The 27,048-nt window shown below is 44.3% G+C and overlaps 3 non-coding genes across 3 annotated transcripts; all 3 read right to left on the bottom strand.

Annotated features, from left to right (window-relative positions):
- Positions 1-9,333: 9,333 nt before the first annotated feature.
- Positions 9,334-9,406, bottom strand: TRNAV-UAC (transfer RNA valine (anticodon UAC)). The gene has a single exon. It is a non-coding gene; the product is annotated as a tRNA-Val (tRNA).
- Positions 9,407-10,322: 916 nt separating this feature from the next.
- On the bottom strand, positions 10,323-10,395 carry TRNAV-AAC (transfer RNA valine (anticodon AAC)). Its single transcript has one exon. It is a non-coding gene; the product is annotated as a tRNA-Val (tRNA).
- A 416-nt stretch (positions 10,396-10,811) lies between these two features.
- TRNAV-CAC (transfer RNA valine (anticodon CAC)) lies at positions 10,812-10,884 on the bottom strand. The gene has a single exon. It is a non-coding gene; the product is annotated as a tRNA-Val (tRNA).
- Between the last annotated feature and the right edge of the window lie 16,164 nt (positions 10,885-27,048).

Here is a 27,048-nt window from a genome sequence, read left to right as displayed (position 1 = left end):
AACCTTGAAAAAGCTAAATTTAAAGCTAATACCAAAAGTAGATCACAATATTTGGAAATGAACAAAACTACCCCCCAGAAGGAATCACAAGTAGTTTTTTCCACCATGTATAGCAAAAATTATCATGAAGTAATAAAAATTATCAAAAAATACTTACCGATTTTATCCACTGATGATATTCTTCATGATATCCTGAAGGAGGGGGTAAAATTTGTTTCAAAAAGAAATAGTACTTTAGGATCTATATTGTCACCTAGCGACCATACTAATAGACGCGGCTTTTCCAATGAAAAAGAAAAAAATACTGGCAGTTGGTTGTCTACCACAGGCTCTTATAAATGTGGACATAAAGCTTGTGGTCTTTGTAGATACATGTCCAATACAAAAAATTTCACCTCCTATACGGATAAAAAAACCTATGAAATTATGTCCCTAATAAACTGCAGCTCAGATCATGTAGTTTACCTGATATCTTGTACGATCTGCCAACTACAATATATAGGCAGTACTTGTAGATCCCTTAAAAAAAGAATATCGGAGCACATCTACGATGTGAACAATGCCACTACCAGAAAATTGTCAGGTGCGTCCCAACATTTTCGGGACGCACATGCGGGCAATCTCAATGGCATGAAAGTTAATGCCATTGAGAAAATTAAATTACCCAAGAGAGGCGGAAATCTAAGGGATATACTTTTTCAAAGGGAAATAAAATGGATTTTTTTAATGGGTACAAGATTTCCCCAGGGTTTGAACAAAAGGAATGAAATAATGTTTGCCTATTAAACTTGTTATGTATATATATGGAGATTTCTCAAATTCATACATTGAAATGTAAACGAGTTTACCTTATAGAGTTAATTTCTTTGCAGACACCATGCTCCTTGTTACCATTGATTATGTGGCTGGGTTTAGCCCCCTTTTTAAACAATCCGTTGACTAGTTGGTGTAGAGATTGAATAAGAACTAGACGTTCGAAACGCGTCCTCTCTGAAACAGGGCATAACCACCATTATATGGATTTTTAATGACAAGAAAATAAAGAATTTTTTCATTTTAAGTAAATTTGCCTGGATTCAAGTGCTGGTGATTTCTCTTTCTACTATTCCATCCAGGACTGTATGCAGAAGTTTTTTGCCCCCTGAAAAAATGATGTGGGCTTCACCATATTTTTGTATGTAAGCCAGGTACAGCAGGCAGGTACGGCTGCCCCCAACCCCCAGTTGCCTATTTGTACCCGGCTGGTAACAAAAAATAAAGGGAAGCCCTTTTTTTATTATTTCATGAATTTCATTAAATAATTAGAAAACAAATGACGTAGGCTTCTCCCCATTTTTTTGTCCAGCCAGGTACAACTAGGCAGCTGGGGATTGGAATCCGCAGCACAGGTTGGCCTGAGCTTTCTGGGCCCCACTGCTGCGAATTGCAGTCTGCAGCTGCCTCAGAAAATGGCATTTTCAAAGAAGCGCCATCTTCTGGCGCTGTATCCAACTCTTCCAGCACCTGCCTGCTATACCTGGCTAGCATACAAAAATATGGCGAAGCTCACGTCCTTTTTTTGTAGTTTTTTGGCAAAAAAAATAAAAAATGCTTCCCTGGATTTTCCATTGCCAGTGAAGGTAACACCAAGCAGTGGGGGTTAGCAGCCAGTAGCTGCTTGGATTACCCTTACCTAGCAATACAAAAAATGCAGCGGGAGCCCATATATATTTTTTTTTAATTATTTATTTAAATAACTAAAAACAAAATGGGCTTCCCTGTATTTTGATTGCTGGACATCACAGTGCTGTAAAAATAAATCTTTAAAAAAATGACGTAGCGCTCCGCGGTATTTTTGATTCTCAGTGCAGATAAAGCAGACAGTTATGGGTTGCCACCCCAGTCTGCCTGCCGTTACCTTGGTTGGCAATCAAAATACAGGGAAGCCCATTAATTTTTTCTATTTAATAAATAGTTAAAAAAAAAAATGACGTTGGGTCCCCCCATTTTTGATAGCCAGCTAAGGTAAAGCAGACGGTTGTAGCCTGAAAACCACAGCTGGCAGCTTTACCGTGGTTTGGGATCCAATGTGGAGGTCCCCTCAGGCTCTTTTTTATAATTATTTTATAAATATTAATAATTACACAATAAAAGTAGGGTCCCCCCCAAATTGGATCACCAGCCAAGGTAAAGCAGACAGCTGTGGTCTGGTATTCTCAGGGTGGGAAGGTACAGAGTTATTGGGCCTTCACAGCCTAAAAATAGCAGGCCGCAGGCACCCCAGACGTGGCGCATCCACTAGATGCGCCAATTCTGGCGCTTCACCCCAGCTCATCCCGTGCCCCGGTGCAGTGGCAAACGGGGTAATAAATCGGGTTGATACTAGCTGTAAAGTCACCTGAGATCAAGCCCAGCAGTTTGTGATGTTATGGCGTCTATTAGATACCCAACATCATAAACTGTCAGTACTATCAAAAAAAAAAAAATCGACAAAAGAAATTTATTTGAAAAAACAGTCCCCAAAACATTTCCTCTTTCACCAATTTATTGTAAGAAAAAAAATAAAGGGGTCCCACGACGACTCTGGACCGTCTAGAATATGGGGGGGGAGACACTCAGGGAACGTATCCCCCATTTTCTAGGAGTGCGGACCCTTCATGTGAGGAGTGTGGGTGCAATGAATCTGCACTCACTCTCCCCGGGTCCACAGAAGCAGAGTCCATGTCGTAATGGTTGCTACCAAAGCTGCAATGCCCTGCTCATGAGGTAAGGGCATGCCTAATCAGGAGAACTACTGTAGAGGAAGCTCTGCTCACTGGTATATAGGTGCTCTGAGGTAATAATAGATAAAATTAGTGAGTAGCCTCGGCACTCTAAATCTCCCAGACTAAGTCAGTAAGTCACAATGGATAGTAATGCAAAATCACTCTTTATTGGTCCGTATTAAGAAAAAAAAAATTTTCATAAGCATATATTTTTTTGTCCAAAACAAGTTACAAATGACGTTTCGGCCTGAGCCTTCGTCAGATTGGACTTATCTGCATGTAATCATGAAAAATGACAATAATCAGTATCACATAAGAGTGAGAGAACAATAACATAAACTCGAACAATGTAGAGGTACAATTGGGATGCAGCAAAAAAATTGCAACACAGCAAGAAATGAAACACATGATACAAATGTCATAATACAGTACAAGGACAATATAGTAATGACAAATATGGGGTCAGAGTAGGCTTAGACAGCTCTGGTACGAAAAAGATGTCAATCATAAAGTAACATGTGCAGTAGGTGTAGAGCTACAGTATGCATGGCAGAGCTAATGGGTAGACCGACCATAGAAAAAGAACGGAGAAAAAGTGGAGAAAAAGTGGAGAAAAAATGGATAAAAAGTGGAGAAAAAGTGAAGAAAAAGTAGAGAAAAAGTGGAGAAAAAGTGGAGAAAAAGTGGAGAAAAAAATGGATAAAAAGTGGATAAAAAGTGGAGAAAAAGTGGAGAAAAAAATGGATAAAAAGTGGAGAAAAAGTGGAGCACCCTTTGGTGCCTTTCATGTGGCACTAAGGGGTGCTTAGCTTTGTATTTAGCCAAAAAAATGAAAACAAAATGACGTAGGGTTCCCCCTAGTTTTGTAGCCAGCTAGGGTAAAGCAGACGGCTGCAGCCTGCAGGCCACAGCTGGCAACCTCACCTTGGCTGGTAATCCAAAACTGAGGGCACCCCACGCTGTTATTTTAAATTAAATAAATAATTAAAAAAAAAACACGTAGGGGTCCCCCAAAATTGGATCACCAGCCAAGGTAAAGCAGACAACTGAGGCCTGATATTCTCAGACTAGGGAGGTCCATGGTTATTGGACTCTCCCCAGCCTAAAAATAGCAGGCCGCAGCCGCCCCAGAAGTGGCGCATCCATTAGATGCGCCAATCCTGGTGCTTCGCCCAAGCTCATCCCGCGCCCTGGTGCGGTGGCAAACGGGGTAATATATGGGGTTAATACCAGATGTGTAATGTCACCTGGCATTAAGCCCTGGGGTTGGTGAGGTCAGGCGTCTATCAGATACCCGACATCACCAACCCAGTCAGTAATAAAAAAAAATAGACGACAAACACATTTTTATTTGAAAAAACACTCCCCAAATCATTAACTCTTTAACCAATTTATTAGAATGAAAAACAAATCCAGGTCTGGTGTAATCCAAGGGGTTGCCATGATGATCCACACTGTCCCAGTCAATGAAGAGCAGGATGTTCCCCATTGGCTGGGAGAGCAGTGCAGTGACCTGAGCTAACATCAATGGGTCAGCCCAGGTCACTGCAGGGGATGACAAGTGCTGCTGTCAGCGAGGTACATTACCTGCGCTGATCTCCAGCACACTGACAGCCCCTGTCACTGAGTTCAATGACCGCCGCCTTCACAGCCAAGAATCGCGAGAGGCCCGTGACGTCACCGCTAGTCAGTCTCGGGTCGGAAGCGAGAGAAGGTGATGTGACAAGCGGCGGCCATGAAGGACAGTGACAGCGCTGAGGTCGGGATGGCGGGACTTCATCACCGCAGGCAGGGCCGGCTCCAGGTTTTTGTGGGCCCCGGGTGGAAGAGTCCCAGTGGGCCCCATAAACACGCAGACACACACACATACACAGATACATACACGTACATATACATATTTAAAGGCAAACTCACAAAAATACATATAAACAGACAAATCTATACAGTCATATACACTGACATACATAGATACACATCATACATGCATACATACAGAGACACACACTGCTATGCTGCATACATACATACATACAGACACACACATACTGCTCTGCATGCATACATACATATAGACAGACACACACACACTGCTCTGCTACATACATACATATAGACAGACACACACATACTGCTCTGCTGCATACATACATACAGACACACACACACACACTGCTCTGCTGCATACATACATACAGACAGACACGCATACTGCTCTGCTGCATACATACATGCATACATACATACAAACAGACACGCATACTGCTCTTCTGCATACATACATACATACATACAGACAGACACGCATACTGCTCTGCATGCATACATACAGACACGCATACTGCTCTGCTGCATACATACATGCATACATACAGACAGACACGCATATTGCTCTGCTGCATATATATATACATACATACAGACACGCATACTACTCTGCTACATATATACATACATACATAGACACGCATACTGCTCTGCTGCATATATACATACATACAGACACGCATACTACTCTGCTACATATATACATACATACATAGACACGCATACTGCTCTGCTGCATATATACATACATACATACAGACACGCATACTACTCTGCTACATATATACATACATACATAGACACGCATACTGCTCTGCTGCATTTATACATACATACATATAGACACGCATACTGCTCTGCTGCATATATACATACATACATACAGACACGTATACTGCTCTGCTGCATACATACATGCATACATACAGACACGCATACTGCTCTGCTGCATACATACATGCATACATACAGACACGCATACTGCTCTGCTGCATACATACATGCATACATACAGACAGACACGCATATTGCTCTGCTGCATATATATATACATACATACATACACGCATACTACTCTGCTACATATATACATACATACATACAGACACGCATACTGCTCTGCTGCATATATATATACATACACGCATACTGCTCTGCTACATATATACATACATACAGACACGTATACTGCTCTGCTGCATACATACATGCATACATACAGACAGACACGCATACTGCTCTGCTGCATATATATATACATACAGACACGCATACTACTCTGCTACATATATACATACATACATACAGACACGCATACTGCTCTGCTGCATATATACATACATACACGCATACTGCTCTGCTGCATATATACATACATACATACATACATACAGACATGCATACTGCTCTGCTACATATATACATACATACAGACACGTATACTGCTCTGCTGCATACATACATGCATACATACAGACAGACACACATACTACTCTGCTACATATATACATACATACATACAGACACGCATACTGCTCTGCTGCATATATACATACATACACGCATACTGCTCTGCTGCATATATACATACATACATACATACACGCATACTGCTCTGCTGAATATATACATACATACAGACACGCATACTGCTCTGCTGCATACATACATACATACATACAGACACATATACTGCTCTGCTGCATACATACATACATACATACAGACACGCATACTGCTCTGCTGCATATATACATACATACACGCATACTGCTCTGCTGCATATATACATACATACATACAGACACGCATACTGCTCTGCTGCATATATACATACATACATATAGACACGCATACTGCTCTGCTGCATATATACATACATACATACAGACACGTATACTGCTCTGCTGCATACATACATGCATACATACAGACACGCATACTGCTCTGCTCCATATATACATACATACAGACACGCATACTGCTCTGCTGCATATATACATACATACATACAGACACGCATACTGCTCTGCTGCATACATACATGCATACATACAGACAGACACGCTTATTGCTCTGCTGCATATATATATACATACAGACACGCATACTACTCTGCTACATATATACATACATACAGACACGTATACTGCTCTGCTGCATACATACATACATGCATACATACAGACAGACACGCATATTGCTCTGCTGCATATATATATACATACATACAGACACGCATACTACTCTGCTACATATATACATACATACATACAGACACGCATACTGCTCTGCTGCATATATACATACATACATACAGACACGTATACTGCTCTGCTGCATATATATATACATACATACAGACACGTATACTGCTCTGCTGCATATATACATGCATACATACAGACACGCATACTGCTCTGCTGCATATATACATACATACAGACACGCATACTGCTCTGCTGCATATATACATACATACATACAGACACGCATACTGCTCTGCTGCATATATACATACATATAGACACGCATACTGCTCTGCTGCATGCATACATACAAACACACACCTTGCTCTGCGGGGCCCACACACGCGGCTCCGGAGGCCACACACATGGCTCTGCGGGGCACACACACGCACAGGGGGACAGGGAGGGGCGGGGAGGGAGTGATGTCCCACATACTGATCAGGTCACGGTGCAGATGGGGCCCACACAGCGCCGGAGGGAAGCGATGTGCTGGGAGTCGCTGGCTGGCACTGTGACTCCTTCATCTGTGCGACCGAGCAGGACGCCGGGCGGTAGCTCCGCCCACAGATGATGCTCAATGCAGGAGAACACAGTGAACGCTGTGGTCTGCGGGCCTTAAAGGGCCGGCAGCCACAGTTTCCAGTGCCAAGGACTGCTGCCCCCGGGCCGACCGCAGGTAAGCCGAGAGGGACCGTGTGTGTGTGTGTGTGTGTGTGTGTATACGTGTGTACGTGTGTACATGCCGCGGGCAGGAGGGGGCGGAGCGAGCTGAGCGGGGAAGTGTGGGCTTCCTGCACGTAACTAGGATAAACATCGGGTTACTAACCAAAGCGCTTTGGTTGGATACCCGATGTTTATCTTGGTTACCAGCTTGTGGCAGGCTGCCAGCGATGGCTCCTGCACACTATAGCTGTAAAAAGCCCTGCTTTTTGCTGCTAGAACCGTTCTCGAACGCATTTAGAACTATCGAGCTTTTGCAAAAAGCTCGAGTTCTAGTTCGATCTCGAACAGCCCCCAAAATCACTCGAGCCTATAACTGGAGAACCTCGAACCGCGCTCAACTCTACCCAGGACCTTCTGCATGTTAAGCAGAAATGATGACCACTACACTATGAAACCTGACGAAAAGTTACTGTGTATTGGCTAGCAGAGCAGAATTATGACTGACGGGGCCTTTTTATTGCTGAAGGAAAGTATTTTTGGTTAATGAAACATTTACAATTATTATTACATATTTTACCAGTTTTATTCCTACAAAGGGATTTTGCTTAAATGGAAGTTTACATTGAATGTGTTACTTTTTCTACATAGTTTAGTCGTTTGCTTTTGTATTTAAAGGAACTATATATTTTGAAACAAACAGGATTTTTATAATATGGGATTATGTTTTCTGCTAAAATGGTCAATAAAAAAGAAACCCAAAATCGTAGTTCTCTTGGTGAGGGAAGCCAAAATATATTATCAGTTGGCAACAAAACAAAGAATTTCATATGTTACAGGTTGATAGCAAATTACTTCAACAGCGAAAACGGTTTGTTTTTACTGGGGATTGAACCCAGGAACTTCTGCGTGTGAAGTAGACGTGATGACGACTCCACTATGAAACCTGTGAAATGTAATGGCATTTAGAGACGAGTTTTGACCGCCAGGGGAAAAAAAATAATAATTTGTAGTTCTGTTTGTGATGGAAGCCAAAACATCCCGTCATACGGCAACAAAGCCGAGAACTTCATATATTGTAATTGGATAGCGTGTTATTTCAACACTAAGAACAGATTGGTTTCACTGGGGATTAAACACAGGTCCTTCTGTGTGTTAAGCAGACGTGATGACCACTACACTGTGAAACCTGACGATAAGTTACTGTGTATTGGCTAGCAGAGCAGAATTGTGACTGACGGGGCCTTTTTATTGCTGAAGGAAAGTATTTTTGGTTAATGAAACATTTACAATTATTATTACATATTTTACCAGTTTTATTCTTACAAAGGGATTTTGCTTAAATTGAAGTTTATATTGAATGTGTTACTTTTTTTCTCCATAGTTTGGTCTTTTGCTTTTGTATTTATGGGAACTATATATTTTGAAACAAATAGTATTTTTATAATATGGGATTATGTTTTCTGCTAAAATGGTCAATAAAAAAGAAACCCAAAATCGTAGTTCTCTTTGTGATGGAAGCCAAAATGTATTGTCATTTGGCAACGAAACCAAGAATTTCACATATTACAAGTCGATAAGAAATTACTTCAACACCAAAAACAGATTGGTTTCACTGGGGATTGAACACAGGAACTTCTGCGTGTGAAGCAGACGTGATGACCACTACACTATGAAACCTTTGAAGTTATGCAAAGTAATGGCAATTAGAGACGAGTTTTGACCGCCAGGGAAAAAAATACAAATTCGTAGCTCTGTTGGTGATGGAAGCTAAAACATCCCGTTATTCGGCAACAAAGCCAAGAACTTTATATACTGCAGGTTGATAGGGGATTATTTCAACACCAAGAACACATGGGTTTCACTGGGGATTGAACCCAGGACCGTCTGCGTGTAAAGCAGACGTGATTTCCACTACACTATGAAACCTTTGAAAGCCTGCAAAGTAATGGCAATTAGAGACGAGTTTTGACCGCCAGGGAAAAAAAAAACAAATTCGTAGCTCTGTTGGGGATGGAAGCCAAAACATCCCATCATTCAGCAACAAAGCCAAGAACTTCATATATTGTAGTTTAATTGAGTATTATTTCAACACCGAGAACAAATTGGTTTTACTGGGGATTGAACGCAGGACCTTCTGCGTGTTATGCAGCCGTGATGACCACTACTCTATGAAACCTGATGGAAAGTTACTGTGTATTGGCTAGCAGAGCAGAATTGTGACTGACGGGGCCTTTTTATTGCTGAAGGAAAGTATTTTTGGTTAATGAAACATTTACAATTTTTATTACATATTTTACCAGTTTTATTCCTACAAAGGGATTTTGCTTAAAAGGAAGTTTACATTGAATGTGTTACTTTTTTCCACATAGTTTAGTTGTTTGCTTTTGTATTTAAAGGAACTATATATTTTGAAACAAACAGGATTTTAATAATATGGGATTATGTTTTCTGCTAAAATGGTCAATAAAAAAGAAACCCAAAATCGTAGTTCTCTTGGTGATGGAAGCCAAAATATATTATCAGTTGGCAACAAAACAAAGAATTTCATATGTTACAGGTTGATAGCAAATTACTTCATCAGTGAAAACAGCTTGATTTTAATGGGGATAGAACCCATGACCTCCTGCGTGTGAAGTAGACGTGATGACGACTCTACTATGAAACCTGTGAAATCCTGCAAAGTAATGGCATTTAGAGACGAGTTTTGACCGCCAGGGAAAAAAAAAAATAATTTGTAGTTCTGTTTGTGATGAAAGCCAAAACATCCCGTTATTCGGCAACAAAGCCGAGAACTTCATATATTGGAGTTGGATAGCGTATTATTTCAACACTAAGAACAGATTGGTTTCACTGGGGATTGAACCCAGGACCTTCTGCGTGTTAGGCAGACGTGATGACCACTACACTATAAAACCTGACGAAAAGTTACTGTGTATTGGCTAGCAGCGCAGAATTGTGACTGACGGGGCCTTTTTATTGCTGAAGGAAAGTATTTTTGGTTAATGAAACATTTACAATTATTATTACATATTTTACCAGTTTTATTCTTACAAAGGGATTTTGCTTAAATTGAAGTTTATATTGAATGTGTTACTCTTTTCTCCATAGTTTGGTCTTTTGCTTTTGTATTTATGGGAACTATATATTTTGAAACAAATAGTATTTTTATAATATGGGATTATGTTTTCTGCTAAAATGGTCAATAAAAAAGAAACCCAAAATCGTAGTTCTCTTTGTGATGGAAGCCAAAATGTATTGTCATTTCGCAACAAAACCAAGAATTTCACATATTACAAGTCGATAGGAAATTACTTCAACACCAAAAACAGATTGGTTTCACTGGGGATTGAACCCAGGACCTTCTGCGTGTGAAGCAGACGTGATGACCACTACACTATGAAACCTTTGAAATCCTGCAAAGTAATAGCAATTAGAGACGAGTTTTGACCGCCAGGGGAAAAAAAACAAATTCGTAGCTCTGTTGGTGATGGAAGCTAAAACATCCAGTTATTCGGCAACAAAGCCAAGAAATTTATATACTGCAGGTTGATAGGGGATTATTTCAACACCAAGAACACATTCGTTTCACTGGGGATTGAACCCAGGACCTTCTGCGTGTAAAGCAGATGTAATTTCCACTACACTATGAAACCTTTGAAAGCCTGCAAAGTAATGGCAATTAGAGACGAGTTTTGACCGCCATGGAAAAAAAAACAAATTCGTAGCTCTGTTGGGGATGGAAGCCAAAACATCCCATCATTCGGCAACAAAGCCAAGAACTTCATATATAGTAGTTTAATTGAGTATTATTTCAACACCAAGAACAGATCGGTTTTACTGGCGATTGAACGCAGGACCTTCTGCGTGTTAAGCAGACGTGATGACCACTACTCTATGAAACCTGATGGAAAGTTACTGTGTATTGGCTAGCAGAGCAGAATTGTGGCTGACGAGGCCTTTTTATTGCTGAAGGAAAGTATTTTTGGTTAATGAAACATTTACAATTTTTATTACATATTTTACCAGTTTTATTCCTACAAAGGGATTTTGCTTAAAAGGAAGTTTACATTGAATGTGTTACTTTTTTCCACATAGTTTAGTTGTTTGTTTTTGTATTTAAAGGAACTATATATTTTGAAACAAACAGAATTTTTATAATATGGGATTATGTTTTCTGCTAAATTGGTCAATAAAAAAGAAACCCAAAATCGTAGTTCTCTTGGTGAGGGAAGCCAAAATATATTTTCTTCGGCGCTCTATTGGGAGACCCAGACGATTGGGTGTATAGCACTGCCTCCGGAGGCCACACAAAGCAATTACACTAAAAAGTGTAAGGCCCCTCCCCTTCTGGCTATACACCCCCAGTGGGATCACTGGCTCACCAGTTTTCTGCTTTGTGCGAAGGAGGTCAGACATCCACGCATAGCTCCACTGTTTAGTCAGCAGTAGCTGCTGGCTATATCGGATGGAAGAAAAGAGGGCCCATATGGGGCCCCCAGCATGCTCCCTTCTCACCCGCGGTTGGTGCTTGTAAGGTTGAGGTACCTATTGCTGGTACAGAGGCTGGAGCCCACATGCTGTTTTCCTTCCACATCCCCTGGAGGGCTCTGTGGAAGTGGGATCTTGCCGGCCCCCAAGCCCTGGGGCCGGGCTCCATCCACAGACCCAGAGAACCTGCTGGATTGGGAGCGGGAGTGCCGTTCAGGGACAAGGCCCTGCAACTTTCAGGTACTCTGTGTCCCCGGCAGGCACGGACGCTCTCAAGGCTTGCTGAGCGTTATAGTGCGCCGGGGACAGTAGCGCTGTGCGCTGGGGTTAGGTCACTGCAGCTTTGCTGAGTGACGTTACATGTTGGGAACTACTGCGCCGACCGCTCCTGGAGCGGCGGCGCAGCTGCGACTTGTAGTGCGCCGGGGACTTTGCGCCGACCGCGCTTTTACGGCGGCGGCGCTTCTAACTTTAGCCCCCGGCTTCTGCGGCCTAGCGCCGCTTCGTTCCCGCCCCCACCCTGTCATTCAGGGTAGGGGAGAAACGCTGCTCAATTGGCAGCGCCGAGGGCTGGAGCTTTATTTACATGCTCCAGCCCTCTCACTAGGCACAGGGGGAAGCAGACTTCCCGCTCTTCGTCGGTGTACGCCCAGGGCCCGCCCCCCCTCTCCACAAGGACGCCGGCAGCCATTACACATGCGGTCTGGCTGGGGAAAGGCAGCAGGCTCTGGGAGACCCAGACTAGAGGGATTTCTGGCGACCACACACCGCTCCTAAGCGGGCGGTAAGCAGCACAGTAGTGCTGGCCCCTCTAGTGCCTCAGTGATATATTAGTGTACTTTTGTCTTGGTACCATATATATATATATATATTTATTTAGTGCACTGTAAGGTCGCTTCTTGGCTGGACACCCTGTACTGCTCTGAGGAGGCAGCAACATGTCATCCGCAAAACGCAAGGCTGCCAAGGCACGGGCTGTGTACACTGTTTGTACTGCATGTGGGGCTGATCTACCGGCAGGCTCCAATGACTCACATTGTGTGCAATGTTCAGTCCCAGTGGCACTTCGTCAGCCAGAGCCTAATGTGGTGGTAGCCCAGGCAGAGACGCCTGTGAACCCTGCCCCGGTGACGGGGACAGACTTTGCAGTGTTTGCTGATAAAATGTCTGTGACTATGACAAAAATCCTGGAGACCTTGCAGGCCAGGCCAGTTCCTCAGACCATGGACACTGCTGTGTCTATGCTCTCCGGTCCCCCTCAGTTGGACCTAATCCGTACTTCAAGGGGGTCTCAAGCATCACAAGCTGAGGTCTCTGACTCAGATGACAGTCCCAGGCAGCCTAAGCGAGCTTGCTGGGAAAGACCCTCGACGTCATCACACTGCTCAGGGTCTCAGCGAGAAGAGTCTCTCTGTGATGAGACTGAGGACGGTGACCAGGATTCTAATCCTGAGGCCCCTCTCAATCTGGATGCCCCTGATGGTGACGCCATGGTTAATGACCTTATATCGGCGATTAATAGACTGTTGGATATTTCTCCCCCAGCCCCTTCTGCAGAGGAGGCAGCTGCACAACAGGAGAAGTTCCATTTCCTGTATCCCAAGCGTAAATTAAGTGCTTTTTTGGACCACTCTGACTTCAGAGAATCAATCCAGAAGCACGACGCTCATCCAGACAAGCGTTTCTCTAAACGTTCTAAGGATACCCGTTATCCTTTTCCCGCTGAAGTGGCCAAACGTTGGACCCAGTGTCCAAAGGTGGATCCCCCAATTTCCAAGCTTGCGGCTAGATCCATAGTCGCAGTAGAGGATGGCGCTTCACTTAAAGATGCCAACGACAGACAGATGGACCTTTGGTTGAAATCTGTCTATGAAGCTATCGGCGCGCCGTTTGCTCCAGCATTCGCGGCCGTGTGGGCACTCCAAGCTATTTCAGCTGGTCTGGCACAGGTGGATGCTATCATGCATCCAGCAGTACCGCAGGTGGCGTCCCTAACTTCGCAAATGTCTGCGTTTGCGACCTATGCTATCAATGCTGTCCTAGAATCTACGAGCCGTACCTCTATGGCGGCCGCCAATTCTGTGGTTTTGCGCAGAGCCTTATGGTTAAAGGACTGGAAAGCAGATGCTGGTTCCAAAAAATGCTTAACCAGCTTGCCATTATCTAGAGACAGACTGTTTGGTGAGCCATTGGCTGAAATCATAAAACAGTCCAAGGGTAAGGACTCTTCCTTACCACAGCCCAGAGCAAGTAAACCTCAACAGAAAAAGTGGCAGTCGAGGTTTCGGTCCTTTCGGGGCTCGGGCAAGGCCCAATTCTCCTCGTCCAAAAGGACTCAGAAAGAACAAGGGAGCTCAGATTCCTGGCGGGCTCACTCACGCCCCAGGAAAGCAAATGGAGGAACCGCTTCCAAAGCGGCTACCTCATGACTTTCGGCCTCCTCCCTCCGCATCCTCGGTCGGTGGCAGGCTCTCCCGCTTTTGCGACATTTGGCTGTCACAGGTCAAAGACCGGTGGGTAACAGACATTCTGTCTCGCGGGTACAGAATCGAGTTCAATTCTCGGCCTCCACTTCGTTTCTTCAGAACCTCCCCACACCCCAACCGAGCAGATGCCCTGCTGCAGGCGGTGGACTCTCTAAGAGCAGAAGGAGTCGTGATCCCTGTCCCCCCTCAGGAACTGGGGCGAGGATTTTACTCCAATCTCTTTGTGGTTCCAAAAAAGGACGGCTCCTTCCGTCCTGTTCTGGACCTAAAACTGCTCAACAAGCATGTGAACGCCAGGCGGTTCCGGATGGAATCCCTCCGCTCAGTCATTGCGTCAATGTCTCAAGGGGATTTCCTAGCATCAATAGACATCAAAGATGCTTATCTCCACGTGCCGATTGCTACAGAGCACCAATGCTTTCTACGCTTCGTGATAGGAGACGACCATCTTCAGTTCGTAGCTCTGCCATTTGGTCTGGCGACAGCCCCACGGGTGTTCACCAAGGTCATGGCGGCAGTGGTAGCAGTCTTGCATTCTCAGGGACACTCTGTGATCCCTTACTTGGACGATCTACTGATCAAGGCACCCTCTCAAGAGGCATGCCAACTCAGCCTGACTGTTGCACTGGAGACGCTCCAGGCGTTCGGGTGGATCATCAACTTCCCAAAGTCAAATCTGTCACCGACCCAATCACTAACGTATCTTGGCATGGAGTTTCATACTCTCTCAGCGATAGTGAAGCTTCCGCTGGACAAGCAGCGGTCTCTACAGACTGGGGTGCAGGCTCTCCTTCAAAGTCAGCCGCACTCCTTAAGACGCCTCATGCACTTCCTCGGGAAGATGGTGGCGGCAATAGAGGCGGTTCCGTTTGCGCAGTTTCATCTGCGTCCACTTCAATGGGACATTCTCCGCCAATGGGACGGGAAGTCAACATCCCTGGACAGGAAAGTCTCCCTTTCCCAGACGGCCAAGGACTCTCTGCAGTGGTGGCTTCTTCCCACCTCATTATCACAGGGAAGATCCTTCCTGCCACCGTCTTGGGCGGTGGTCACGACAGACGCGAGTCTGTCAGGGTGGGGAGCAGTGTTTCTCCACCACAGGGCTCAAGGGACGTGGTCTCAGCAGGAGTCCACCCTTCAGATCAATGTTCTGGAGATCAGAGCAGTGTATCTTGCCCTACTAGCCTTCCAGCAGTGGCTGGAAGGAAGGCAGATCCGAATTCAGTCGGACAACTCCACAGCGGTGGCATACATCAACCACCAAGGGGGGACACGCAGTCGGCAAGCCTTCCAGGAAGTCCGGCGGATTCTGATGTGGGTGGAAGCCACAGCCTCCACCATATCCGCGGTTCACATCCCCGGCGTAGAAAATTGGGAAGCAGACTTCCTCAGTCGCCAGGGCATGGACGCAGGGGAATGGTCCCTTCACCCAGACGTGTTTCAGGAAATCTGTCGCCGCTGGGGGGTGCCGGACGTCGACCTAATGGCGTCACGGCACAACAACAAGGTCCCGACCTTCATGGCACGGTCTCGCGATCAAAGAGCGCTGGCGGCAGACGCCCTAGTGCAAGATTGGTCGCAGTTCCGGCTCCCTTATGTGTTTCCACCTCTGGCACTCTTGCCCAGAGTGCTACGCAAGATCAGATCCGATTGCAGCCGCGTCATACTTGTCGCCCCAGACTGGCCGAGGAGGGCGTGGTATCCGGATCTGTGGCAGCTCACGGTCGGCCAACCATGGGCACTCCCAGACCGACCAGACTTACTGTCCCAAGGGCCATTTTTCCGTTGGAATTCTGCGGCCCTGAACCTGACTGTGTGGCCATTGAGTCCTGGATCCTAACGTCTTCAGGATTGTCCCAAGGGGTCGTTGCCACCATGAGACAGGCTAGGAAGCCCACGTCCGCTAAGATCTACCACAGAACGTGGAGGATATTCTTATCCTGGTGCTCTGCTCAGGGAGTGTCTCCCTGGCCATTTGCATTGCCTACCTTTCTTTCTTTCCTGCAATCGGGGTTAGAAAAGGGTTTGTCGCTCGGCTCCCTTAAAGGTCAGGTCTCGGCGCTATCCGTCTTTTTTCAGAGGCGTTTGGCACGCCTTCCTAAGGTGCGCACGTTCCTACAGGGGGTTTGCCATATCGTACCCCCGTACAAGCGGCCGTTAGATCCATGGGATCTGAACAGGGTACTAGTTGCCCTCCAGAAGCCGCCCTTCGAGCCTCTGAGGGAGGTTTCACTCTCTAGACTATCACAGAAGGTGGCTTTTCTAGTAGCGATCACATCTCTTCGGAGAGTGTCTGAGCTAGCAGCGCTGTCTTCCAAGACTCCCTTCCTGGTCTTCCACCAGGACAAGGTAGTGCTGCGCCCCATTCAGGAGTTTCTCCCGAAGGTGGTATCCTCTTTTCATCTTAATCAGGATATCTCTTTGCCTTCGTTTTGTCCTCATGCAGTTCATCGGTATGAGAAGGATTTACATTTGTTAGATCTGGTGAGAGCACTCAGAATCTACATTTCCCGCACGGCGCCCCTGCGCCGTTCGGATGCACTCTTTGTCCTTGTCGCTGGTAAGCGCAAAGGGTCGCAGGCTTCCAAGGCCACCCTGGCTCGATGGATCAAAGAACCAATTCTTGAAGCCTACCGTTCTGCTGGGCTTCCGGTTCCATCAGGGCTGAAGGCCCATTCTACCAGAGCCGTGGGTGCGTCCTGGGCATTGCGACACCAGGCTACGGTTCAACAGGTGTGCCAGGCAGCTACCTGGTCGAGTCTGCACACTTTCACCAAACATTATCAGGTGCATACCTATGCTTCGGCGGATGCCAGCCTAGGTAGAAGAGTCCTGCAGGCGGCAGTTGCCTCCCCGTAGGGGAGGGCTGTCTTGCAGCTCTATCATGAGGTATTTCTTTACCCACCCAGGGACAGCTTTTGGACGTCCCAATCGTCTGGGTCTCCCAATAGAGCGCCGAAGAAGAAGGGAATTTTGTTACTTACCGTAAATTCCTTTTCTTCTAGCTCTTATTGGGAGACCCAGCACCCGCCCTGTTGTCCTTCGGGATTTTTGGTTTGTTTGCGGGTACACATGTTGTTCATGTTGAACGGTTTTCAGTTCTCCGATGTTACTCGGAGTGAATTTGTTTAAACCAGTTATTGGCTTTCCTCCTTCTTGCTTTTGCACTAAAACTGGTGAGCCTGTGATCCCACTGGGGGTGTATAGCCAGAAGGGGAGGGGCCTTACACTTTTTAGTGTAATTGCTTTGTGTGGCCTCCGGAGGCAGTGCTATACACCCAATCGTCTGGGTCTCCCAATAAGAGCTAGAAGAAAAGGAATTTACGGTAAGTAACAAAATTCCCTTCATCAGTTGGCAACAAAAGCAAGAATTTCATATATTTCAGGTTGATAGCAAATTACTTCAACAGCGAAAACGGCTTGTTTTTACTGGGGATTGAACCCAGAACCTTCTGCATGGGAAGTAGACGTGATGACCACTTCACTATGAAACCTGTGAAATCCTGCAAAGTAATGGCATTTAGAGACGAGTTTTGACAGCCAGGGGAAAAAAAAAAAAAAATTTGTAGTTCTGTTTGTGATGGAAGCCAAAACATACCGTCATTCGGCAACAATGCCGAGAACTTCATATATTGTAGTTGGATAGCGTATTATTTTAACACTAAGAACAGATTGGTTTCACTGGGGATTGAACCCAGGACTTTCTGCATGTTAAGCAGACGTGATGACCACTACACTATGAAACCTGATGAAAAGGCACTGTGTATTGGCTAGCAGAGCAGAATTGTGACTGACGGGGCCATTTTATTGCTGAAGGAAAGTATTTTTGGTTAATGAAACATTTACAATTATTATTACATATTTTACCAGTTTTATTCCTAGAAAGGGATTTTGCTTAAATTGAAGTTTATATTGAATGTGTTACTTTTTTCTCCATAGTTTGGTCTTTTGCTTTTGTATTTATGGGAACTATATATTTTGAAACAAATAGGATTTTTATAATATGGGATTATGTTTTCTGCTAAAATGGTCAATAAAAAAGAAACCCAAAATCGTAGTTCTCTTTGTGATGGAAGCCAAAATGTATTGTCATTTGGCAACGAAAACAAGAATTTCACATATTACAAGTCGATAGGAAATTACTTCAACACCAATAACAGATTGGTTTCACTGGGGATTGAACCCAGGACCTTCTGTGTGTGAAGCAGACGTGATGACCACTACACTATGAAACCTTTGAAATCCTGCAAAGTTATGGCAATTAGAGACGAGTTTTGACCGCCAGGGGAAAAAAAAACAAATTCGTAGCTCTGTTGGTGATGGAAGCTAAAACATCCCGTTATTCGGCAACAAAGCCAAGAACTTCATATATTGTAGTTTAATTGAGTATCATTTCAACACTAAGAACAGATTGGTTTTACTGGGGATTGAACGCAGGACCTTCTGCATGTTAAGCAGACGTGATGACCACTACTCTATGAAACCTGATGGAAAATTACTGTGTATTGGCTAGCAGAGCAGAATTGTGACTGACGGGGCCTTTTTATTGCTGAAGGAAAGTATTTTTGGTTAATGAAACATTTACAATTTTTATTACATATTTTACCAATTTTATTCCTACAAAGGGATTTTGCTTAAAAGGAAGTTTACATTGAATGTGTTACTTTTTTCCACATAGTTTAGTTGTTTGATTTTGTATTTAAAGGAACTATATATTTTGAAGCAAACAGGATTTTTATAATATGGGATTATATTTTCTGCTAAAATGGTCAATAAAAAAGAAACCCAAAATCGTAGTTCTCTTGGTGACGGAAGCCAAAATATATTATCAGTTGGCAACAAAACAAAGAATTTCATATGTTACAGGTTGATAGCAAATTACTTCCCATCATTCGGCAACAAAGCCAAGAACTTCATATATTGTAGTTTAATTGAGTATTATTTCAACACCAAGAAGAGATTGGTTTTACTGGGGATTGAACGCAGGACCTTCTGCGTGTTAAGCAGACGTGATGACCACTACTCTATGAAACCTGATGGAAAGTTACTGTGTATTGGCTAGCAGAGCAGAATTGTGACTGATAGGGCCTTTTTATTGCTGAAGAAAGTATTTTTTGTTAATGAAACATTTACAATTTTTATTACATATTTTACCAGTTTTATTCCTACAAAGGGATTTTGCTTAAAAGGAAGTTTACATTGAATGTGTTACTTTTTTCCACATAGTTTAGTTGTTTGCTTTTGTATTTAAAGGAACTATATATTTTGAAACAAACAGGATTTTTATAATATGGGATTATGTTTTCTGCTAAAATGGTCAATAAAAAAGAAACCCAAAATCGTAGTTCTCTTGGTAATAAAAGCCAAAATATATTATCAGTTGGCAACAAAACAAAGAATTTCATATGTTACAGGTTGATAACAAATTTCTTCAACAGCGAAAACGGCTTGTTTTTACTGGGGATTGAACTCAGGACCTTCTGCGTGTGAAGTAGACGTGATGACGACTCCACTAGGAAACTTGTGAAATCCTGCAAAGTAATGGCATTTAGAGACGAGTTTTGACCGCCAGGGGAAAAAAAATAATAATTTGTAGTTCTGTTTGTGATGGAAGCCAAAACATCCCGTCATACGGCAACAAAGCCGAGAACTTCATATATTGTAGTTGGATAGCGTATTATTTCAACACTAAGAACAAATTGGTTTCACTGGGGATTGAACCCAGGACCTTCTGCGTGTAAGCAGACGTGATGAAAACTACACTATTAAACCTGACGATAAGTTACTGTGTATTGGCTAGCAGAGTAGAATTGTGACTGACGGGGCCTTTTTATTGCTGAAGGAAAGTATTTTTGGTTAATGAAACATTTACAATTATTATTACATATTTTACCAGTTTTATTCCTACAAAGGGATTTTGCTTAAATTGAAGTTTATATTGAATGTGTTACTTTTTTCTCCATAGTTTGGTCTTTTGCTTTTGTATTTATGAGAACTATATATTTTGAAACAAATAGGATTTTTATAATATGGGATTATGTTTTCTGCTAAAATGGTCAATAAAAAAGAAACCCAAAATCGTAGTTCTCTTTGTGATGGAAGCCAAAATGTATTGTCATTTGGCAACGAAACCAAGAATTTCACATATTACAAGCCGATAGGAAATTACTTCAACACCAAAAACAGATTGGTTTCACTGGGGATTGAACCCAGGACCTTCTGCGTGTGAAGCAGACGTGATGACCACTACACTATGATACCTTTGAAAATCTGCAAAGTAATGGCAATTAGAGACGAGTTTTGACCGCCAGGGGAAAAAAAACAAATTCGTAGCTCTGTTGGTGATGGAAGCTAAAACATCCCGTTATTCGGCAACAAAGCCAAGAACTTTATATACTGCAGGTTGATAGGGGATTATTTCAACACCAAGAACAGATTGGTTTTACTGGGGATTGAACTCAGGACCTTCTGCGTGTTAAGCAGACGTGATGACCACTACTCTATGAAATATGATGGAAAGTTACTGTGTATTGGCTACCAGAGCAGAATTGTGACTGACGGGGCCTTTTTATTGCTGAAGGAAAGTATTTTTGGTTAATGAAACATTTACAATTTTAATTACATATTTTACCAGTTTTATTCCTACAAAGGGATTTTGCTTAAAAGGAAGTTTACATTGAATGTGTTACTTTTTTCCACATAGTTTAGTTGTTTGCTTTTGTATTTAAAGGAACTATATATTTTGAAACAAACAGGATTTTTATAATATGGGATTATGTTTTCTGCTAAAATGGTCAATAAAAAAGAAACCCAAAATCGTAGTTCTCTTGGTGATAAAAGCCAAAATATATTATCAGTTGGCAACAAAACAAAGAATTTCATATGTTACAGGTTGATAGCAAATTACTTCAACAGCAAAAACGGCTTGTTTTAACTGGGGATTGAACCCAGGACATTCTGCATGTGAAGCAGACGTGATGACCACTACACTATGAAACCTTTGAAATCCTGCAAAGTAATGGCAATTAGAGACAAGTTTTGACCGCCAGGGGAAAAAAAACAAATTTGTAGCTCTGTTGGTGATGGAAGCTAAAACATCCCGTCATTCGGCAACAAAGCCAAGAACATCATATACTGCAGGTTGATAGGGTTTTATTTCAATACCATGAACAGATAGGTTTTACTGGGGATTCAACCTAGGACCTTCTGCGTGTTAAGCAGACGTGATGAGCACTACACTATGAAACCTGATGGAAAGTTACTGTGTATTGGCTAGCAGAGCAGAATTGTGACTAACGGGGCCTTTTTATTGCTGAAGGAAAGTATTTTTGGTTAATGAAACATTTACAATTATTATTACATATTTTACCAGTTTTATTCCTACAAAGGGATTTTGCTTAAATTGAAGTTTACATTGAATGTGTTATTTTTTCTACATAGTTTAGTCGTTTGCTTTTGTATTTATGGGAACTATATATTTTAAAACAAATAGGATTTTTATAATATGGGATTATGTTTTCTGCTAAAATGGTCAATAAAAAAGAAACCCAAAATCGTAGTTCTCTTTGTGATGGAAGCCAAAATGTATTGTCATTTGGCAACGAAACCAAGAATTTCACATATTACAAGTCGATAGGAAATTACTTCAACACCAAAACAGATTGGTTTCACTGGGGATTGAACCCAGGACCTTCTGCGTGTGAAGCAGACGTGATAAAAACTACACTATGAAACCTTTGAAAGCCTGCAAAGTAATGGCAATTAGAGACGAGTTTTGAATGCCAGGGGAAAAAAGAAACAAATTCGTAGCTCTGTTGGTGATGGAAGCCAAAACATCCCACCATTCGTCAACAAAGCCAAGAACTTCATATACTGTAGTTTAATTGGGTATTATTTCAACACCAAGAACAGATTGGTTTTACTGGGGATTGAACGCAGGACCTTCTGCTTGTTAAGCAAACGTGATGACCACTACTCTATGAAACCTGATGGAAAGTTACTGTGTATTGGCTAGCAGAGCAGAATTGTGACTGACGGGCCTTTTTATTGCTGAAGGAAAGTATTTTTGGTTTATGACACATTTACAATTTTTATTACATATTTTACCAGTTTTATTCCTACAAAGGGATTTTGCTTAAATGGAAGTTTACATTGAATGTGTTACTTTTTTCTACATAGTTTAGTCGTTTGCTTTTGTATTTAAAGGAACTATATATTTTGAAACAAACAGGATTTTTATAATATGGGATTATGTTTTCTGCTAAAATGGTCAATAAAAAAGAAACCCAAAAATCGTAGTTCTTTTGGTGATGGAAGCCAAAATATATTATCAGTTGGCAACAAAACCAAGAATTTCATATATTACAGGTGTATAGCATATTAATTCAACAGCGAAAACGGCTTGTTTTTACTGGGGATTGAACCCAGGACCTTTTGCGTGTGAAGCAGACGTGATGAAAACTACACTATGAAACCTTTGAAATCCTGCAAAGTAATGGCAATTAGAGACGACTTTTGACCGCCAGGGGAAAAAAAACAAATTCGTAGCTCTGTTGGTGATGGAAGCAAAAACATCCCGTTATTCAGCAACAAAGCCAAGAACTTTATAGATTGCAGGTTGATAGGATATTATTTCAACACCAAGAACACATTTGTTTCACTGGGGATTGAACCCAGGGCCTTCTGCGTGTAAAGCAGACGTGATTTCCACAACACTATGAAACCTTTGAAAGTCTGCAAAGTAATGGCAATTAGAGACGAGTTTTGACCGCCAGGGAAAAAAAAACCCAAATTCGTAGCTTTGTTGGTGATGGAAGCCAAAACATCCCATCATTCGGCAACAAAGCCAAGAACTTCATATAGTGTAGTTTAATTGGGTATTATTTCAACACCAAGAACAGATTGGTTTTACTGAGGATTAAACCCAGGACCTTCTGCGTGTGAAGCAGACGTGATAAAAACTACTCTATGAAACCTTTGAAATCCTGCAAAGTAATAGCAATTAGAGACGAGTTTTGACCGCCAGGGGAAAAAAGAAACAAATTTGTTGCTCTGTTGGTGATGGAAGCCAAAACATCCCATCATTCGGCAACAAAGCCAAGAACTTCATATATCGTAGTTTAATTGGGTATTATTTCAACACCAAGAACAGATTGGTTTTACTGGGGATTGAACGCAGGACTTTCTGCGTGTTAAACAGACGTGATGACCACTACTCTATGAAACCTTATGGAAAGTTACTGTGTATTGGCTAGCAGAGCAGAATTGTGACTGACGGGGCCTTTTTATTGCTGAAGGAAAGTATTTTTGGTTAATAAAACATTTACAATTGTTATTACATATTTTACCAGTTTTATTCCTACTAAGGGATTTTGCTTAAATGGAAGTTTACATTGAATGTGTTACTTTTTTCTACATAGTTTAGTCGTTTGCTTTTGTATTTAAAGGAAGTATATATTTCGAAACAAACAGGATTTTTATAATATGGGATTATGTTTTCTGCTAAAATGGTCAATAAAAAAGAAACCCAAAATCGTAGTTCTCTTGGTGATGGAAGCCAAAATATATTATCAGTTGGCAACAAAACCAAGAATTTCAAATATTACAGGTTGATAGCAAATTACTTAAACAGCGAAAACGGCTTGTTTTTACTGGGGATTGAACCCAGAATCTTCTGCGTGTGAAGTAGACGTGATGACCACTCCACTATGAAAGCTGTGAAATCCTGCAAAGTAATGGCAATTAGAGACGAGTTTTCACCGCCAGGGGAAAAAAAACAAATTCATAGCTCTGTTGGTGATGGAAGCCAAAACATCCCGTCATTCGGCAACAAAGCCAAGAACTTCATATATTGCGGGTTGATAAGGTTTTATTTCAACACCATGAACAGATTGGTTTTCCTGGGGATTCAACCTAGGACCTTCTGCATGTTAAGCAGGCGTGATGAGCACTACACTATGAAACCTGATGGAAAGTTACTGTGTATTGGCTAGCAGAGCAGAATTGTGACTGATGGGGCCTTTTTATTGCTGAAGGAAAGTATTTTTGGTTAATGAAACATTTACAATTCCGTATTTTTCGGACCAGAAGACGCACTTTTTTTCCCCCAAATGTTGGGGGAAAGTTGGGGGTGCGTCTTATGGTCTGACTATAGGGCTGCGGCTGGGAATGAGGGTGCTGCGGGTCATCGGGGGCACGAGCAGGCAGCAGCAGCGCCTGCCGTGACCACGTGGGCCTGCTCATTACATATGCACGCCCATCCTCCCGCCCATCTCTCAGCGCTGAAGCCGGCACTGAAAGGTGGGTGGGAGGACGAGCGGGGACGCGCGCATAGCAAAGAGCCGGCCGCATGATCACCCCTGGCAATTACAGCCGGGAGTGATCATGTGCGGCTGTATTCACTGCCCCCCCGCGCGTCATTACCAGCGCGGGGTGCAGTGAATCAGTGCACTCACCCGTCCCCGTGTGTGGAGCCGCCCCCCTGCTGCACGCGATGTCTTCCTGTCTGTGCCGGTCAGCTGATCTGTGCTGAGCCGGTCAGCTGATCGGCACAGACCGGAAGACATCGCGATGCAGCAGGGGAACGGCTCCACACACACAGATCAGCGGCGCAGAGAGGAAGATGATCGGTGCTGGAGGGAGTGAGGAAAAGGTGAGTATAAACGTTTGTTTTTTTCTCTGTGCTATAGGATACAGGCCATATACCAGGATGGTATATGAGCACGATGGGGGCATATAGCAGGATGGGAGTATATGAGCAGGCAGGATGGGGGGGTATGTGCACAGGCTGGATGGGGGGGGTATGTGCACAGGCTGGATGGGGGGGGTATGTGAACAGGCTGGATGGGGGGGGGGTATGTGAACAGGCTGGATGGGGGGGTATGTGAACAGGCTGGATGGGGGGGTATGTGAACAGGCTGGATGGGGGGGTATGTGAACAGGCTGGATGGGGGGGGTATGTGAACAGGCTGGATGGGGGGGGTATGTGAACAGGCTGGATGGGGGGGGTATGTGAACAGGCTGGATGGGGGGGGTATGTGAACAGGCTGGATGGGGGGGGGTATGTGAACAGGCTGGATGGGGGGGGGTATGTGAACAGGCTGGATGGGGGGGGGTATGTGAACAGGCTGGATGGGGGGGGGTATGTGAACAGGCTGGATGGGGGGGGGTATGTGAACAGGCTGGATGGGGGGGGTATGTGAACAGGCTGGATGGGGGGGGTATGTGAACAGGCTGGATGGGGGGGGTATGTGAACAGGCTGGATGGGGGGGGTATGTGAACAGGCTGGATGGGGGGGGTATGTGAACAGGCTGGATGGGGGGGTATGTGAACAGGCTGGATGGGGGGGGTATGTGAACAGGCTGGATGGGGGGGGGTATGTGAACAGGCTGGATGGGGGGGGTATGTGAACAGGCTGGATGGGGGGGGTATGTGAACAGGCTGGATGGGGGGGGTATGTGAACAGGCTGGATGGGGGGGGTATGTGAACAGGCTGGATGGGGGGGGTATGTGAACAGGCTGGATGGGGGGGGTATGTGAACAGGCTGGATGGGGGGGGTATGTGAACAGGCTGGATGGGGGGGGTATGTGAACAGGCTGGATGGGGGGGGTATGTGAACAGGCTGGATGGGGGGGGTATGTGAACAGGCTGGATGGGGGGGGTATGTGAACAGGCTGGATGGGGGGGGTATGTGAACAGGCTGGATGGGGGGGGTATGTGAACAGGCTGGATGGGGGGGGTATGTGAACAGGCTGGATGGGGGGGGTATGTGAACAGGCTGGATGGGGGGGGTATGTGAACAGGCTGGATGGGGGGGGTATGTGAACAGGCTGGATGGGGGGGGTATGTGAACAGGCTGGATGGGGGGGGTATGTGAACAGGCTGGATGGGGGGGGTATGTGAACAGGCTGGATGGGGGGGGTATGTGAACAGGCTGGATGGGGGGGGTATGTGAACAGGCTGGATGGGGGGGGTATGTGAACAGGCTGGATGGGGGGGGTATGTGAACAGGCTGGATGGGGGGGGTATGTGAACAGGCTGGATGGGGGGGGTATGTGAACAGGCTGGATGGGGGGGGTATGTGAACAGGCTGGATGGGGGGGGTATGTGAACAGGCTGGATGGGGGGGGGGGTATGTGAACAGGCTGGATGGGGGGGTATGTGAACAGGCTGGATGGGGGGGTATGTGAACAGGCTGGATGGGGGGGTATGTGAACAGGCTGGATGGGGGGGTATGTGAACAGGCTGGATGGGGGGGTATGTGAACAGGCTGGATGGGGGGGTATGTGAACAGGCTGGATGGGGGGGTATGTGAACAGGCTGGATGGGGGGGTATGTGAACAGGCTGGATGGGGGGGGTATGTGAACAGGCTGGATGGGGGGGGTATGTGAACAGGCTGGATGGGGGGGTATGTGAACAGGCTGGATGGGGGGGGTATGTGAACAGGCTGGATGGGGGGGGTATGTGAACAGGCTGGATGGGGGGGTATGTGAACAGGCTGGATGGGGGGGTATGTGAACAGGCTGGATGGGGGGGGTATGTGAACAGGCTGGATGGGGGGAGTATGTGAACAGGCTGGATGGGGGGGTATGT

The sequence above is a fragment of the Anomaloglossus baeobatrachus genome, chromosome 2 (genome assembly GCF_048569485.1).
Source record: "Anomaloglossus baeobatrachus isolate aAnoBae1 chromosome 2, aAnoBae1.hap1, whole genome shotgun sequence".
Classification (NCBI taxonomy): domain Eukaryota; kingdom Metazoa; phylum Chordata; class Amphibia; order Anura; family Aromobatidae; genus Anomaloglossus; species Anomaloglossus baeobatrachus.
The sequence above is the reverse complement of the archived record's forward strand: the minus strand, read 5'-3'. Positions and strand labels throughout refer to the sequence as shown.